General features: G+C 56.7%; 2 protein-coding genes across 2 annotated transcripts in view; one reads left to right on the top strand and one right to left on the bottom strand.

Moving 5' to 3' along the window:
• SLC37A1 (solute carrier family 37 member 1) overlaps nucleotides 1-9,114 on the bottom strand; it is a 70,575-nt gene extending 61,461 nt beyond the window's left edge. The window contains exons 1-2 of the mRNA XM_082720591.1: nucleotides 9,059-9,114; nucleotides 6,617-6,675 (exon numbers count right to left, since the gene is read on the bottom strand). The gene's annotated coding sequence lies outside the window, so the exon portion shown is untranslated. The remainder of the gene's footprint in view (nucleotides 1-6,616; nucleotides 6,676-9,058) is intronic.
• Nucleotides 1-14,127, top strand: part of RSPH1 (radial spoke head component 1) — a gene marked incomplete at its 5' end in the record, with an annotated part of 40,469 nt that overhangs the window by 6,335 nt on the left and 20,007 nt on the right. The window lies entirely within an intron of this gene.

Raw genomic sequence — 14,127 nt, forward strand, 5'->3', positions numbered from 1 at the left:
TGCGAGTGAGGAAGGGGCTCAAATGACCTCAAACAGGGTAGCTTCAACCACAGGGCAAACAGGTCTCCCAGTTACGGGGGCCAGAAGTCTTGAGATGAGGGTGCTGGCTGGGCTGTGCTAGCCCTGAAGCCTCCCCAGAAGAATGTTCCAGGCCTTTCTCTTAGCTTCCCATATTGCTTCCAGTATTGCTGGCCAACCCTGGTGTTTCTTAGCTCGCAGATGCTTTGCTCCAATCGGCCACCACACGGCGCCTCCTGTGTGTCTGTGTCTCTGTGCCTCCTCTTACAGGGACACCGGTCATACTGGATCTGGGGCACACCCCACTCCAATAGGACCTTGCCTTAACTACATCTGCAACCACCCTATTTCCAAATAAGGTCACGTTCTGCAGAACTGGGAGGGACTAGAGTCTGGCGAGGGCAGCAAGCTGGCACAGGGCCACTAGAGAAGGTCAAGCAGGGCACGGGGCTGGGGGGAGGTCGGTGTGGGAATGCACCCGGGGGCTAGCAACATCTCGAAGCTGCCAATGTGCTGTGGCCAGGGAAGTGAGCCACTGCTCGGACTCGGGGAGCTGGGGCTGAGGCCAGAGCTGCTGGACAGGAGGGGGCTTGGGAGGGGATGTAGCTGCTTTCAGGTGGTGCCCGGCAGGGAGGGAGCAGGGAGTGAACAGTTCTACCTCTCAGGTCCCACTCTCCCACTGCCCCAAGCCAAGAGGGAGATAGAGACAAAGAAACCCCAAGAGGGAGGTAGAGGCAAGGAAGCCACAGCACAGCTCCAGGAGGCGAAGACAGATGTGGGCTCCATCCCCCTTCCCCCAGAAAGAGCATCTGGTTAGGGAATAGGTCACACAGATAACCAGCAATCACAACACGGTTACATTATAGCGGCAAACACAGGGTGCAAAAGCGGGTCACCTGATCTGGCTAGCCGGTCACAGGAGGTAATGTCTCGGGAGCATACAAGGGGTTGGCCAAGAGCATGGGCGGAGAAGGGACACGGTCATGCAGAGCGAACGCAGCAGGCACGGAAGCCTGAGAAGCAAGGCAGCAGGCTGGTCGAGGGGCAGGGATGGCTGGAGATTGTGGCAGGAGGGGAACATGGGTGGGAGAAAGGTCTAGGGGACAAGGAGAGAAGCGAGCCGGGGCCGGCCCCCAGGCGTCGGGCTTGGGCAGCTAAATGAATGGCGGTGTCCTCATGGAGAGAGGCACACAGCGTATTGCCCTTGGTGGGGCGGGTGGGAAGGAATTTATTTGTACTTGTTGAGCATCTAGTTCCCAGGGGACCTCTCAGTGGAGATGCTGACCAGGGCTGGAGGTGTGGCTTCAGAATCACTGGAAGGATCCTAAGCTGGTGAGGGAGGCTGGGTATGGGCAGAAATGGACAACAGTGGAGTAGAATCTTGCCCAGGCAGGAGGTTCCAGAGGTACCAACACTTAGGGGCCAGGCAGATGGGAGTAGTGGGAAAGGCCAGAAGAGGGTGATGTCCAAGGGCCCAAGGCAGGCAGTTTCCAGAAGGGGATGGAGGGGGCCACAGAGTCAGATGCTGCACAGAAGTCAAGTTTACAGGCTTCGCTAAGAAGAAGGGGGACTGCAGCTTCCACGGGGGTGGGCGACTGCTGTGGGGCAGGACTGAGTGGGGAGTGAGGAAGAGGAGGCAGGAGAAAGCAGACAGTCATTTCAGGAAGGTTGGCTGTGACTGGGAGGAGAAGAGTCCAAAGCTTGAGAAGGACTTGGGGAGCAGGAAGCATAGGTTTTAAACGCCTGGACGTTTTCGATCGTATGTAGAAGTTGAGAGAATGCTGGAAGGAAGCCCCAGGTGCCCATCACTCAATTTCATCGATTTCCAATACGCGGCCAAATGAGTCTCCTCCTTGTTCTACCCCCTTCCTGCCCTGGTAGTATTTTGCAGTAAACCCCAGACACTGTAGCATTGGATCTGTAACTTTTCAGTCTGCATCTCTAAAAGATACAGTCTCAGCCTATTCATCAAGGCTCCCCCCAAACAAAAGTAAGCCCAGAACAGCATCCAATACCCAGCCAGTGCTCTCAGCTCCCTGCTGGTGCTACACATGTTCCCGCCCTCTATTTCATTTTTAAAGGGGGACTCCAGCAGACCACGCACGTATTGCCCGGATGCGTCCCCTGGGTCTCCCCATCTGGGTATTTGCCCTGTGCCTCTCTCTCTCTCTCTGCCCCTGACACTTTGTTCCCATGGTTGCAGGGGCCGGGCGGTTTGTCCTACAGTTTCCCACACTCTGTGTGGGGCTGGCTCCGTCTTCGTGATGTGATCGAACGTGTTCTCTTGCCCACTGCCCTTCCTGAACTTGGCAGTGAGATCTTGAGGCACCATCAGGTTGGGCAGTGAGGAGCGCGACATGGGTGACAGTAGGTGTTCCCTGCCGAAGTCCACTCTTCCTTGGAAGTGAGAGTCACAGAATTAGTGAGTTCTCTTTCTTTGTAGCACATTCCACGAGACAGACTTGTCCTCACCAGCTACTTAGCTAACTCTGAGGTGTGGTTCAGGTAGGAAAGGCAGGATAAAACCGGGATTCCTTCCATTCTCTGCTACTTGTCAAAACAAGGACTTGGTTTTCTGGCATGCCTCAAAAGTTATTAGTTTCCTTCCATGTTGTTCTGCCCTTTCTGTGATATGCGTTCATCTCATTTGCCCATCTTGGCTGGTGAGAGCCTCCTCTTCTTCTTTTTTTAAATATTTTTAAAATTTGAGAGAGAAAAAGAGGAGAGAGCAGGGGCAGAGGGAGAGGGAGTCCTGCGCTCTGTGTTGAGCGCAGAGCCTGATGTGGGGCTTGATCTCACGACCCTGAGATCCCGATCTGATACCAGGGGTCAGACACTCAACAGGACAGCAGCCACCCAGGCGCCCCTGGTGGGAGCCTCCTCTCACTGGCCGAGTCCTTCTGCCACGACTTGGTGCTTTGATAATATCCTTGTTTTCCGGTGTGATACGATGTTCCAAGTGTATCTCACCCATGCGCCCCAGACCTGGAAGCAGCCGTTTCTCTCAGGAGCTGCCTGTCCTACAGAAGCCAGAAGTCAGGACGGGAGTCCGGTGCACAGGAAAGAGGGCCGTCAGCTTAAAGGACATGTCCCGCCTGAGGCAGAAAGACAGGGAATCCAAAACGTGGGAAAAGAAACGAACCCCCAGATGGAGAAGGGACCACGGGAAAAGGACAGATGCAGACAGAGGTCATTTTAGGTGGACAGGCAGGAGCTGGGAGCTCTCACCTACGTTCCCCTGTTGCAGAAGATCAAGTCAGTTGCTGAAATGGAAGGAGGAGGTAGCCTCGGGGGTTTGAGGAAAATCAAGAGGATTTAAGCGAACCTGCAGCGAACACTGCCTGGAGGGCTGCGGGTGGGTACTGCTGGCCTCCAGCAGAGTAATGAGGTCGTTAAGTTTCTATCCGTGCCAGTGTGAGTGTGTGATGGACTGTGTCTGTGGCCTGAGTGACACGGAGAGGACAAAGGTGGGCAGCTCTCAGCTGAAGGGTCAGCTTTTGTCACCCCGCCTCCTCCAATTTGCAGGGAGGAGTCCCTCCTTTCCCCTGGCATTGAGAAAGGGGTGATTCTGACACCTTCTAGAAGGTTCGGTCTTCCATGAGAAAGACCCACGAAGCATGAGACCCTACTGTGTGCCAAAGACGCCCTGTGCCAGCAGTTGCAACGGGAAGGAAGGTTTAGAACAAGTACCTTCTGCCCAAAAGCTCGGGGTCTGCGAAAGAACCAGGCGGCCAGGCCACGGCACACTGGGGAAAGCAACAGACATCCCTGGGGGAGAACCTCTTTGGAGGGCGCTTTTGGCAAGTCTGGACTTCAGAGCTTGAGAGAATGCAGCAAGGTTAGAAAGCATGAAAGCACTGACCGTTACCAGAGAGGGAGGGACAGGTAAGACCAGAACCTGCTTACTTAGTGGGGAGAAGAGAAGCTTCGTTTATGTCTCCACTCATCAGAAAGTCAGACTTCCAGCAGGAGGGGTGCAAGGTGATTCTGTTCAATTAATAATGTTGATAATGAACAGAATGGACAGCTTTCCAGTGTTAAGCATGTCCTGCAGGTCCCCCCCTTCACTGTGTGTATCACGGCGGGGCAGGAACATCACTGTCCTCCTGGGCGCCAGCCAGCTACAGGGATGTCCTGTGGCTGATCCGGAGGTGAAGGAGGTCACATGTTGGGATGTGGGCTCTGTGAGGGCAGAGATTTTTTTTATCCGTTTGTCCATCAATGAATCCTCACCACCTAGAATCAAGCCTGGCACCCAGGAGACCCTCGAGGAACCCCTGCCGTTGAGTGACTGTTCCCAGGTGGGCAGTGGTAACGTTAAGTGCCAGAAGGTACAGCAGGTCTGTATGAATGTGCCATGATCTGTGGCCATGCCCCAGGTGCCCGGGCAAGAGAGAACTAGCTACAAAGTCCCTTTCAGCAGTGTGCGTGGCTGACCTGCCATTTTCTTCTAAAAATGCAGTTTGAGCTCCCACCTCCTGTCTTTAATGTAAGTCCCGTTAAGGCTGGATTATGCAGCAAAAAGTGAACGCGAGTTTTATATCCCAATGTGCCTACTAAGGTCCTTTGGATCATTATGTCTCAGCCACCGCCCTCCCACCGGCAAACTCAGGAGCATCTGTGAGGGGACACGCCTGGTCACACTGGGGGAGGGGGCTAAGAGGGGACTGACCGCCAGCACCTGCGGTCTCCCTGCAAGGGTGCTGCCCGCCCTCCTTGCCTTGCCCAGCAGCACGTATTAGATGTGTCACCCTGGAATGCTCCTCAGTGTCTTCTCTAATGCAGGGTCGCCGAGCAACCAAGCGCTTGGCTCTGCATGACGCTGTCTATGTTACAAAGAGAGAAGGACGGATGCTATTCTCAGGAGCTTGCCACCTAGGCGGCAGGTAACTACAGAGACCTTCAAGCCACCAAACACCCCAGCCCCCAAACCCTTAAACATGTTACAAAACCTCCTGTTACAACAATATAAAAACTCTTTTAGGAAAAAAAAAATCACAGGGCACCTGGGTGGCTCCGTGGGTTAAGCCTCTGCCTTTGTCTCAGATAATGACTTCAGGGTCCTGGGATCACGCCCACATTGGGTTCTCTGCTCAGCAGGGAGCCTGCTCCCCCCCCCCCCCCCCCCCCCCGCCGCACCACTGCCTGCCTCTCTGACTACTTGTGATCGCTCTTTGTGTGTCAAATAAATAACATCTTTAAAAAAGAAAAAAAAAATCACATTTTCTTTGATATCGTCACTTCTGAAAACCAGCAATATTTTGGACGTAGTAAGAAACTAATCAAGGAATGCACTGGTGAGATGAAGTCATCTTTGCCCAATTGAACTTGCTTCATACGTGGGGATTTTTCCATTTCTGTTCTCGTGCAGCGGGGAAAATGCAGAGGGTCCCTATCCAGAGGCCACGCACCCAGCCCTAGAAGTCCTTAACACTGAGGTCAGGAGTTGTGGCAAAGCCCAGAGCTGGCGGCCAGGAGCCTAGCGGGGCCCAAAGCGGACTCCAGCCCGGTCTTCAGGGCCAAGTTTTAGGGCTCAGATGGCGTAGATACCAGTCCCATGTAAAATCTTCCTGGCTCTCTTTGTGCAGGGGAAGGGAAAAGGCTTCTGCTGCTCTGACTAGGGTATTTGGTCCACAGCGGCTCAGAGCCTTGCCCTACCAGCTGGGCCATTAAAAGCCAGGCCCTGGGAGGAGAGAAAGATGCACAAAGAAGCAGGGCACCAGAGCAGAGGGCAGGGAGCGCCCAGAGCCGAGAAAGTGCTTTTGGTGGTCACCCCAGGGCCGGATGAATGAGGTACCGGAACAACCCGGAGACGGTATTTTCTTAGTAAACGAGTGCGATCTCCTTAAGGAACACTCCCGACCGCCTTCAAACCTGAATTAAACATTTCCATTTGTTCTATTATCAAACTTTGACTGAGTTAAGATGATGCTGACAGGCCCTCAAGGTGAAATACTGCTGTTATTTAAAACGCTTCTGAAGAAGCTGATGTGTTTACTGTGTAAGAGCCCCTGAAAACAGCAAGTGATAAAGGAAACCGTTCCAATTAAGTACAATCATATGTGCATTTTAAAGGCCTGGAAGGATTCACACCAAAATGCCAGTAAGTGACTGCATACTTCACCGCATTTTACCGATTTTGCCAACATCACTTAGTAATTTTTAATAATGTGAGCCTTGACTGCATGGCAGGCTCTGTGCTAGACTGTGGGGGCCAACGCCCTGGGGCATGGCGGGAGGCTGACCTGTGGAAACACAAGTCACAGGGATGCGAGGACTGCAGCGGAAGCTGAGAGAAGGGGGGTGCCAAGGGCTGGAAGCAGGTAGGACAGCGTCCCCAGGAGGTTGCATCTGGGTCCGATGTTCAAGGTGAAGAGCAGTTCACCAGCTAGAGAAATGTGAGAATCGCGTTCCAGAAAGAGAGAAGATTCACTGTTCTGGGAGGGAGTCCTGTAGCAAGACCATCTGAAGAATTACACACAGACAACGCAGGTGAAGAATAAGCCTATGGGGGGAAGCGCTTATCCTCAGAAGTACAAAATAAAGGCACCATGAGATGCGGTTCTGCCCACCAAATGAGCTGGGAAAAATGACTTACAGCAGGTGAGGGGTCCTCGGGCATCAGTCACTCCGCTGGACGACACGGGACCGGCCATCCTAGGAGGCAACACAGGGCAGTGTTTAGTCTCCCTCCTCCTCCTCCTGGCCCAGGACCCCTCAGCTCCTCCAAGACTGAATCCTGCACAGAGGGATTTGAGGTGTGGACAGAGATCTTTGCACTCAGACGTTCACAGTGATTCTACTCATCTCCTCCTTTGCTTCCTCATTTTGGGGAGCAGGTTCACAGGGGTTCACCATCTTACTGTGTCCCATCACTGACACATGGGAACGTGCATTGTTCCGTATGGATCAAGCAGTGTGTGATCACTGATTTAAAAACCCGAGCTGAGTACACACATTCCATTTCTACAGCACGTGGCCTTTCCCAAGCATTTCATCCTCATGATCTCATTCTATCCTCATGACCTTCCCGCTAGTTGGGCAGGGCAAGCCTTATTCCGGGAAAGGTCACTTGGCTTGCAGGCTCCTCCCCTGCACCTGCCTCGGAGAGTCTGATGCATCCTTAGGCCCCGGAAGGTATAGTCCCTTGAACCTTGGCCTCACCCTCCACCACCACGGCCCCCCGCAAGGTCATCTTTGGTACCAGAGTAGAACCTGCCTTACATACCCACTAGCTTTTAAGAATGACACTGTTTTAGAATAATGGATCCAGAGGAAGCCACAGGGGATCAGAGTTTTGGTAAGTTTTTAAAGAGCGTGCATTAATGCTGAATTTGTCCCAGACGGGTTTATACATTTTTCTTGTTCCTCAGAGCCCCCTAATAGACAACCCAGGGGCTCAGCACATGCTCAGCTACAATTACTTCACTGAGGTATTGAGAGAGCCCCTGGAAAACTGAATCTGAAGTAAGGAGAATCAAGAAAGAATAAAAAGCAAGATGAATAAATAAATAAATAAAAATAATAAAAAGAAGGGGAAAAAACCAAGATTCTCAACCAGACGATGAAAGGAACAAAACACTGATATGCTCTATTTTTTCTCTCTTCTCCAAGTGTTGCATAAACTACAGTTCTGTTGCAAAATGACACCCAACATGCACTTCGGTAAGCGTGTGGCGTCGAACACTTGCTCTGTGCTGTGTGACAACAGAGGGGGTGGGGACGAGCTGCAGGCTCTTCCCTTGAGTGGCTGCCAACATAAAACCCTAGTCTGCCCGGTTTCTGGACATCTCCTCTGCAGCCCTGTTGACTCCCCGAACCTCTGTGCCCCACCGGCTGGGCTGCGTTACTGAATGGGTTCACTTCCCGGGGCTCCGGAGGAGCACTGGTTTGTGTCTTGATGACCGCGTCCTGACATCGCTCCATTAACCCACATAACTCCGGTGGGGGTGCATGTGGCCGGCTGTTTCCTCTTTGATGGCTGCCACCTGCAGGGGAGCCATGAACTTACAAGTGGTCACTTGGAACCGCAAGGGCTGCGGTCTCTTTGCGCCCTCGCGGACATCGGGCTAGGGGACGCGAGTCTTCAGCACAGACTGACTTCTGACCCCACAAGCGAGCCCCTGGCTGAGCCGTCCTCGGCGGTTTGATCCTCTTCAGGAAGGAAGGACGGCTGAAAATCACGAAGACCAAACGGAGCTGGAAGTTCCCCGAAGACCGGCGGGCAGGCGGCTCCGGCGGACTACAGGAGCCGCGAGCACGGTGTGAGCGGGGGCCGCCGACGCCCCCTCACGGCGCCAGGCTCCCCGGGAACATTTCACGCGGACACCGCAACAGCGCTGGAGGGCAGCGGCCGCACCTCCATTTCAGAGATGGGCACGCGGCCTTCAGAGCCTCGAAGAGGGGTTCGGAGTCCAGCCTGGCACCTGGCGCGTGGCCACCAAACGCCACTACAGTTCTGTTCTAAGAAGACAAGGGGCCATCCCTGCTCCTACGGGATCCACTGACACGGCGGGTCTCGGCGCGCGATCGGCGGCGGCGCACCGCGGCCTGCGCAGGGGAACGCGCGGTGCCCGTCTACGCGGCCGGGACCGAAGCAGCCCTAACGGCCAGCGCGACATTTCCGCGGTGAAGATGGGCCCGAATCCTCTATGAAGCGGCCCGGCTTATTCTCGGGCGGCTGCTGCGGCCTCGACCACACCGACAGGCCTGTGCGCTCTTCCGGTGCCCCGGTCTCGGGGCCGCTTCGGGCGGGTCCCGAGGGGCTCGGAAGGGACAGGCTCAGGGGCGCAGCTCGTCGCCACGGCAACTGTCAGGCCTGCGGCCCCCGCCTGGAGGTGGCCGGAAAGGCGTGGGAGGAGGGGCCGACCCCGGGGGCGGCCAGCACTTCCGGCCCCTCCAGAGCGATCCCGAGGTCCCCCAGGGCCCTCACGGCGGGCCGGACCACGTCCCCTCGCTCGTTCTTTTCGGAGGAGGCAGGGCGGTAGCGACAGGCGCGTCTGTCGGGTCGGCCTGGGAAAGGCAAGAGAGAATTTCTCACCGGGAAATGGAGCCGGGCGGACCGGCGGACCCTCCCGCTCTCCGCTCACCCGCGGCCCGGCCGTCGCCGCCCTCTCGCCGGCACCGAGGGACGCGTCTGCGCAAGCTCCCGGCTGGGGGTTATGGGAAGTCCCTCGCGGGGGCTGACGGGAAGCCGCGCGGGGGCTGCTGGGAAGGGCTCACTCTCGCGGTGGCTGCTGGGAAGGGCTGGCGGGGCGCGATGGGAGGTTGTGCTCGGGGCTCCCTGGAAGGGTTTTCAGAGGCGGGGAGGTTCCTCCTTCCTTTCCCGGGAAGACGCCGCCTTCGGCGATGTGCTCGCCCTTTTCCCCTCCTGCCCACGGAAAAAGGAGCAAGACGAGTTAAGGAGGCGTTTCGAGGCCTTCCTCGGAGTTTGAAAGCGCTGCCTGTGTGACCCCCAGGCCGTCGGGGTCACCCGGGGTCAGGGGTCAGGGCGTCTGGGGCTGCGGAGAATCCGCTGGGCCCGAGGAAGCCTCCCGGGACTCCGCGGTCTGTCCGAGGCGGGGAACCCGGTCTGAGCGGATCCGGGCGGCGCAGTCTGGATCGGGTCCGGCGTCGCCGCGGGAGGCTGGGGACGCGGCCGTCTCGCTTCTTCAGGCCCCGCTGGACCTGCGGCGCGTGACGCTGCCGTGGACGGACGATGGGGGTCGGGGTGACGCCGCCGTGGACGGACGATGGGGGACGGGGTGACGCCGCCGTGGACGGACCATGGGGGGCGGGGTGACGCCGCCGTGGACGGACCATGGGGGGCGGGGTGACGCCGCCGTGGACGGACGATGGGGGGCGGGGTGACGCCGCCGTGGACGGACCATGGGGGGCGGGGTGACGCCGCCGTGGACGGACGATGGGGGGCGGGGTGACGCCGCCGTGGACGGACGATGGGGGACGGGGTGACGCCGCCGTGGACGGACCATGGGGGGCGGGGTGACGCCGCCGTGGACGGACGATGGGGGGCGGGGTGACGCCGCCGTGGACGGACGATGGGGGACGGGGTGACGCCGCCGTGGACGGACGATGGGGGGCGGGGTGACGCCGCCGTGGACGGACGATGGGGGACGGGGTGACGCCGCCGTGGACGGACCATGGGGGACGGGGTGACGCCGCCGTGGACGGACGATGGGGGGCGGGGTGACGCCGCCGTGGACTGAAGGATGGGGGGGCGATGACACTGCCGTGGACTGACAATGGGGGGCGGGGTGACGCTGCCGTGGACTGAAGGATGGGGGGGCGATGACGCTGCCGTGGACTGATGATGGGGGTCGGGGTGACGCTGCCGTGGACTGATGATGGGGGGGCGCCGTGACGCTGCCGTGGACTGAAGGATGGGGGGGCGATGACACTGCCGTGGACTGACAATGGGGGGGCGAGGTGACACTGCTGTGGACGGACGATGGGGAGTGGGGTGACGCCGCCGTGGACGGACGATGGGGGGCGGGGTGACGCCGCCGTGGACGGACGATGGGGGTCGGGGTGACGCCGCCGTGGACGGACGATGGGGGGTCGGGGTGACGCCGCCGTGGACGGAGGATGGGGGGCGGGGTGACGCCGCCGTGGACTGACGATGGGGGGCGGGGTGACGCTGCCATGGACGGACGATGGGGGGTCGGGGTGACGCCGCCGTGGACTGATGATGGGGGGGCGGGGTGACGCCACCGTGGACGGAGGATGGGGGGCGGGGTGACGCCGCCGTGGACTGACGATGGGGGGCGGGGTGACGCTGCCGTGGACGGACGATGGGGGGTCGGGGTGACGCTGCCGTGGACTGATGATAGGGGGGCGATGACACTGCCGTGGACTGACGATGGGGGGCGGGGTGACGCTGCCGAGGACTGATGATGGGGGGGCGCCGTGTCGCTGCCGTGGACTGAAGGATGGGGGGGCGATGACACTGCCGTGGACTGACAATGGGGGGGCGAGGTGACACTGCTGTGGACTGACGATGGGGGGGCGAGGTGACACTGCCGTGGACGGACGATGGGGGCGGGGTGACACTGTCGTGGACTGAACGATGAAGCGGTAACTGACTCTCCGCAGGAGAGGTCAGTCGCGTCGGAAGCTCCAGGACTCACGAGCTCCATGTCCGGCCGGCGCCCAGTTGCTCCCTGCGATGGGATCCTGAACAGGGGCTTAAGCCACTTGGGGTTCCTCAGTCTAAGCTCACGGAGCTGCGCCTCTGCCTGGGAGGTGGTTTCGGGCCATCCCAGAAAACCAGTTACTCCTTTAAACCAGAGATGTGGGAGGCCGGGAGAGCAGTGAGGGGCAGCAACGGCTTTGAATCCCGCTGGCTCTTCGCCCTGGAGCGAAGATGGTACCTCCCAGCGCTTCCTTTGCTTGGCGGGCGCTGGGGGACAACCGCGAGGACTCAACAGGACAATTCACATAAAACAGCGGGCGCGGAGCTGGACACCTAGCAACTTCAATCGCTGTCATGGTTAGAGCAAGTCGGGAAGTGGAATTTCTGACCTTCGTTTTCACTTGCAAAAACGCTAACATGTATTTGAATGACCAATTGCCACCCCGGATTTCTAGCATTTAAAATATTTTTGACATTTTCTTATAAAAAGACATGCTTAATTGTACTAAATGTGGCAACTGCCAAGTATAAAGGAGGTCATGACCATCCATTCCCCAAACACTTCACTTTTCCTCACAAGAAAAACTGTTAAATTTTGGTGTTTATAATCTTTTTTTTTTTTTTTTTTTTTTTAAGATTTATTTTTTTGACAGAGAGAAATCACAAGTAGACAGAGAGGCAGCCAGAGAGAGAGAGAGAGAGGGAAGCAAGCTCCCTGCCGAGCAGAGAGCTCGATGCGGGACCCGATCCCAGGACCCCGAGATCATGACCCGAGCCGAAGGCAGCGGCTTAATCCACTGAGCCACCCAGGCGCCCCTATGATCTTTTTTTCTTTGCAACTCACAAGTAGTGCTAACCGTAGGGACTTGGGTGTTAATTTGCTTGTTAATTGTCTCTTTTTTCAGTAAGTGAAGTGTTTGGGACTGACATTAGGTTAAGATCACTACCTTCCATTGTGTCATTGTTCTGAGGGACAGGCTGGAAAGCACCTGCGATCTGGGAGTTCCGTGGACGCTTCGCCTCACGGGTTTGGTACTCTGTAAGGCTGTCGGCTGTCTGTCGGCAGATCAAACTGTTTCCTCAGCCACCCCTTCCCTACCCTCACAGCAACAACAAACAACACACCTTGGGGTGGGCATGAGGGGAACTTTTTTTGAATGATATGTGATTTCTTTGTAATAGTTTTGTTTACGTTGGGTAGCTTTCATAATAAATAACAATATGTTAATAAAATATTATTTTTGATCCCCATGACAGCTCCTTGAGAGCGGAAGGGCTTATCCTCCCCAGTTTACAAAATAGGAATCCGAGGTTCAGAGGGCAGGCGAATTACCTGAGGTCACCAAAGCCATGGGAACCCAGAATTAGAACTCGAACATTCTGGCTCTAGGAGAGTCACGTCTTCATCTAGAACAATGATGACTTTAAGACCTGTTTCCCATCCATTTAGATGAAATTTTTAATACTTAAATATTAGGTTTGATGAATTAAAATGATTGGGTTATTGTTATTGTTCAAGGTATTAAAACTCCAAAAAACCCCAACAATATTTAGATTTGAGATGACAGCTATTTGTGTCATTTGCAAAAACTCATTAGAAATTGGATATGCAAATGTACAAAGGCCAAAGCATACAGAAAAACAGAATTCTGAGCCATAAGCTACAGCCCAGGAAACCAACCCATTATCTATAGTAACCAGTCCAGGAAGCCAGGGTGTTGTTGAGTCGGACTTGTAGGAAGTCAGTCTGCTATCTCCTCCAAGTGATCTAGGGGCAAACACTAACCCCTGTAACCAGTGGCCAGGACTTGATCAATAACTGAGCAATTTTGTCATCGTCGTCCCCATTTCCAGCTTCGGACCAACCAGAGAAAGTCCAATATGCATTGCTCACCAGTCACACAGAATATCCCACTTCTTCTGGGACACCCACAGCTTCCCTGGACTAACAGCCTCCAATCGGGGCGCACCTGGAGACCCCGCTCTTTTCCACTGTAAGCCTTGCCTCCCCTTTGCCTGCCCATGAGCTCCGTCCAAATGCAAGTGATGGTGGCTGACTTCCTGGCTAGGGCAAGCTCCGAATACATGGTCTTTGCTTGTTCATTTGGGTGGTCTTTGTCTATTCACACACACAAAATAGAGATTCTGTTAAGTACCACTGATGAAGAAAGACCTCGACCATATTTCCATCTGACCGGGAATCTAACGGCCCCGTGGACTGATTTCAGTGGCTTGGCTGAGCGTCTGCTGCGGGAAAAACACTTTCCTCGGTGCTGTGGGGGCTGAGAGCTAGACGGAGGATAGACAGGTGGACGGACGACAGGCGGTAGACGATACATGGACTTGAAGTCCTTTCTTCCTTGGGGTAGAGAGGGGACTGGACCCAGGCTCGGGGTGGAGAAGGGATGGCAAACTTAAGAGCATCAGTGTGGACGCGCCCGCACACTGACTCCCTGTGTCAGAGAAAAGCTCTCGGCGGACAGATCTCTCCGGACGCCAACACCGAAGGGTCGGGAGAGCCCAGAAGGTGGGGAGGAGCAGGCAGGGCCCACGGAGGGACCCAAGAAGCCAAGGGGCCGGGTCGGAAGGGTCAGGGCTCAGCGCAGGCAGAGGTGAAGCCCTGCCCAGGGCGGGCCCCTGTGCGTCGTCTGTGCTCCACGTCTTTAGGGCCCCGATCCAAAGGCGGCCCCTCGTGACCGCACCAGCCGGCAGCCGGCCGCCCGGGCCAGCCACACTGGGTCCCCGCTAGACCGCGGGTGGGCGACGAATCCATCCCTAGTCCGCCCCCTCCCTCTTCCCGGGCGCCGATTGGTCGAGGTTCCCTCCCGTTGCTATGACAGCACCGAAAGCGGTCAGTGGCTCCGCCCCACGCCCTCCCGCCCCGCCCCTTCCCGCTGGGCCCGGGCGCCCCTTCCCGTTGCTATGACAGCACCGAACGCGGCCGGTGGCTCCGCCCCGCCCCTCCGGTCCGCTCCCCG

This window comes from Mustela nivalis, assembly GCF_964662115.1.
Source record: "Mustela nivalis genome assembly, chromosome: 1".
Lineage (NCBI taxonomy): Eukaryota > Metazoa > Chordata > Mammalia > Carnivora > Mustelidae > Mustela > Mustela nivalis.